This window comes from Physeter macrocephalus, chromosome 19 (genome assembly GCF_002837175.3).
Source record: "Physeter macrocephalus isolate SW-GA chromosome 19, ASM283717v5, whole genome shotgun sequence".
Classification (NCBI taxonomy): Eukaryota; Metazoa; Chordata; class Mammalia; order Artiodactyla; family Physeteridae; genus Physeter; species Physeter macrocephalus.
Window position 1 is genome coordinate 26,464,525 of NC_041232.1, and position 4,227 is coordinate 26,468,751.

Genomic DNA, 4,227 nt, shown 5'->3' on the forward strand with positions numbered 1-4,227 from the left:
TTAGAGAAATGCAAATCAAAACTACAATGAGGTATCACTTCACACTGGTCAGAATGGCCATCATCAAAAAATCTACAAACGATAAATGCTGGAGAGGGTGTGGAGAAAAGGCAACCCTCTTGCACTGTTGGTGGGAATGTAAATTGATACAGCCACTGTGGAGAAGAGTATGGAGGTTCCTTAAAAAACTAAAAATACAACTACCTCTTAGAATTTTTTTTTTCATTTGGCATCTGTTTATTGTATTTGGCGATAAAAGATCTGTTCAAATCTTTTGCCCATTTTTTGCATTTGTTTTCTTTTCTTTTCTTTTTTTTTTTTTTAACACCACGACCAAGTGAGATTTATTTCAGGGGTCCAAGGCAGGTTCAATATTTGAAAAATATTAATTGCCATTCACCAAGTTAACAGACTGAAGAAGAAAGATCACATGACCATATCAACTGATACAGAAATAGTATTTGACAAAACTCAACACTGATTCACGATTTTAAAAAACTCTCAAAAAGGTAGAATAGGGACTTCCCTAGTGGTCCAGTGGTTAAGACTTTGCCTTCTAACGCAGGGGGTGCGGGTTCAATCCCCTTAGAATTTTTAAGGTATTCAGTTGACTTTTAGTTTTCAATATTGCTTTTGAAAATCTCACTGCCTTTCTTATTCTTGATCCTTTGTATGGAATCTTTTCCCTCTGGAAGTTTATGGACTCTTGTTTTCAGGGTTCTGATCTGCACAGTGTGGGTCTAATTGCATACGTTTTGCTAGGTACTTCCTGTTTTCTCATTTTTTAAGGCTTCCTTCCATCTAGAAACTTGGTGTTTCAGTTTTGAGAAAATTTGATTTCCTTGATGATTTTCCTGTCCTTAGTTTTCTCTCTTATTTCTGAGAAATCTGATCATTCAGATGTTAGACTTCCTGATGCCAATTCTCTTATTTTCCCTTTCGAATTTTCCAGTTATTTGTCTTCTTGCTTTACTTTTTTGGGTGATTTTTCTCAACTTTAAATTCTAAACATTCATTGATCTCTTAAAATAACACACATTTATTGAGATGTAACTCACATGTCATAAAAAGTCACCCTTTTAAATTAAGTGTTTTTACAATTAAGTGTACAATTAGTGTTTTTTAAAAAAAAATTTTTTTTAGTATAATCACAAAAGTGTACTACCACCACCACTTTCTAATCCTGGAACATTTTCATCATCCCCCAAAAGACACCTTGTATCCATTACAAGTAACTCCCTGCCTTCTCTCCTCCCAGCCTCTGTGTCTCTATGGATTTGCCTGTTCTGGACATTTCTTATGAGTAGAATCACACAATACGTGGCCTTTTGTGTGTGGCTTTGTTCACTCAGCATAGCGTTTTCAAGGCTCAGCCATATTGTAGCTGTGTCAGTGCTTTATTCCTGGGTTGTTACCAAATAGTATCCTCTTGTAGACCACGCTTAATCTGTCCATTCATCAGCTGATGGGCGTTTGGGTTATCTTTCCTTTTTGGCTAGTATGAATAACACTGTTATGAACATTTGTGTACAAAATCTTGTGTGGACATGTGTTTTCATTTCTCTTGGGAAGTGCTGGGTGTGTTTAACTCTTTGAGGAATTGCCATGCTGCTTTCCATTTTGCATTCTTACCAGTAATGTATGAAAGTCCCCTTCTCCACATCCTCACCCATACCTGCTGTTTGTCTTTTGGACTATGGCCACCCTAGTGGCTATAGTGGAATCTCATTGTGGTTTCGATTTGCATTTCCCTGTTGACTAATGATATTGAGTCATTGATTTTAAAAATCTGCTCTCAAACTCTTAATTTCCCATCGCTTTTTCCCTTTGGTTGTTCAGATATCTGTATCTTTACCTATCTAAATATATAAAATCATCCTGCCCTTGTTTAATAGGGACATAGATTTCCTTGCCTCTGTGAGGATATTAATGAGAATATTGTGAAGTCTTCTTATTCTTGAATTTATATGTTTGTTTTAGTGTCTTTCACTCTGTATCTTTCCCTTCATATTATCCAGCCATCTTTTGAACTTAGAAGTGTGTTGAAAGCCCCTTGCCTGCGGGCATTACTGCTTTGCACTGTCTTCCCTGCAGGGTGATGTGGCCGGCGGGTTCCACCAGTTGAGCATCTGTGGTCAGATTCTCCAGAGACGTTTCCTGCATGCTTTTGCCCAGGGGGTCTAAGCTGGAGCTTGGGTCCCCGTATTCTAACAGCTTAGTGGGGGAGCTCATCATTCAATGTGTAAACTTTCAGTTAGTCCCTCTGTTTTCAGTACCGTAATCCCTCTTTCAGCTGTCCAGCCCAGTCCAGACATCCTGATTTATCTTCTCCAAAGAACAAGGCTCAGGGCCCCTGCTGGTCCAGCTGCGGGGCAGTTGTTCAGTGAATTGAGTGGGGGAGGGGAGGGGAGGGGTCTGACTGCTTTGTAAAAACTTTGTAGCCCCGCGATTACCCTCATTTCTGGATCTTTCTATCATATCTGTTATGTCCCTGCATCGTTAGTAGTCAGGTGCTCTGGGACTACCCCCCCGCCCCGCTCTCTTCTGACCTAGCTTTCCTGGACCTGCGATGGCAATTACAGGTAGATGGCAGTAGATCCATCTGCCTTCTGGCTTCCAAAATTTTGTTTGTTTGCTTCTCTGCTACACTCTTTTTCTTTTTAGGTTTCTTTCAATGTAGTGGGGTTTGTTGAGCACCCTTGATCAGTTTTGAAATAGACTCCAAAATGAAGAAGTATCAACAGATTCTCTGTGCCTCTTGGATCACAAAATCCAATAATACTTTGATATAAAAGAAGCCCTATTGTGGTCCCCTTGTAAAAAAAGGACTTTGTCATCTGGCAATGTCTGTCAAACCAGGCCAGCTCCTTTTGGCACCAAGACCTGTGAAATGGAGAACCTAGTCGAGGTTAGTTTTTGTCTTGATACCAAAATGATGGCTAGAGAGCTAGTTTGGTTCATGCAGAAATGGTACAACAGCCTGTGTGTGAATCAGACGTATGAAGCAAAGGTCTTAGGCCCAAAAGCAGCTGTACGGGCTCTAGGTTAACACGCATGCAGCCTTCAGTAAACATTTACTGTCGACTGCCCCATGTAGGTTCTTGAATTAGGTGCCAGTGGTGGTGGAGATGCAGGGAGGGGAGGGATGGTTTTCTACTCCCCAGATCGTCCTTATGGATCCTTCTTTGAGGAAGAACCTGTTCAGCTAAGATCTTGCTCCACACCTAACCAAGAAACTAGAAAAAAGTGAACAGGAGCTTCATCTTCTCTTGGCCAAATATGGAAACCTATGTTCATCCATAGCTCTGTTTCCTGTCTTTTCTTCCAGGGGGCATCTCTGCTCCCATCAGAGGCTGCCTGCCTGCCTCTGCCCGGGTGTCAGACCCTCCCACTGTCTCAAGCACTTGTTTTCCTGAAGTTATCTCTTCTGTTTCTCTTGAAATAGTCCCAGCAGGAACACAGGCCCGAGTCCCTCTTCCAGCCCCTTCCTCCTGCCACCGGCCGCCAGCACGGCCCTGGTCCAGGTCAGCGGGGGCTCCGTGCTGCACGCCCGCTGGGCGCTTCTGTATCCCCATTGAACTCAGCTATGTTTGACACAGTTCTTAGAATTTGTCTTGTTTTTTGTGACCACACTCTCCCGATGTCCCTTCTTTTTTAGCTGCTTCCCCTCGGCCTCCTTCACATCCCCCCTCCTTTTGCTTCCTCTCTAAATGGTGGTGGGTCCGCAGGCTCAGCCTTTCCCAGGTCCTGGTTAAAATCCAGCCCACAGCTTAAATCCTGCCTGCGTGTGGATGACCCCGACTTCTGCCTCTTCCCCTGAGTTCCAGATTCCTGTATTTCATGAACGACTTGGCCTCTCTGCTTAGAAGTCTGACGGTCACCCCATGTTAACCTGTGCAAATGGAACGTACACTCCTCCTCCCAAACCGATTCCTTGTTCTCTTCCCCAACTCAGGTAAGGAGACCGGGCCTCATCCACTGCTCACAACAGACGCTTGGAGTCTCCTCTGTCCCTCTGTCTCCACCACCCCCACCTTGGTCCAAATGATGACTTTCTTTCACTTGTTGTGTTGTTTTGTTTGTTTGTTTTTTTTTGTTTTTGCAGGAGCCTAATCTAAATGTCTGCTTCTACTGCAAAGTGACTGCAGGGATCTTTTTTTTTTCCTTTAAAATTTATATATATATATATATATATATATATATATATATATATATATTTTTTTTTTT

The 4,227-nt window shown here is 42.2% G+C and overlaps 1 long non-coding RNA gene across 1 annotated transcript in view; it reads left to right on the forward strand.

Annotated features, from left to right (window-relative positions):
* Window positions 1–4,227, forward strand: part of LOC114484382 (uncharacterized) — a 180,721-nt gene that overhangs the window by 14,050 nt on the left and 162,444 nt on the right. The window lies entirely within an intron of this gene.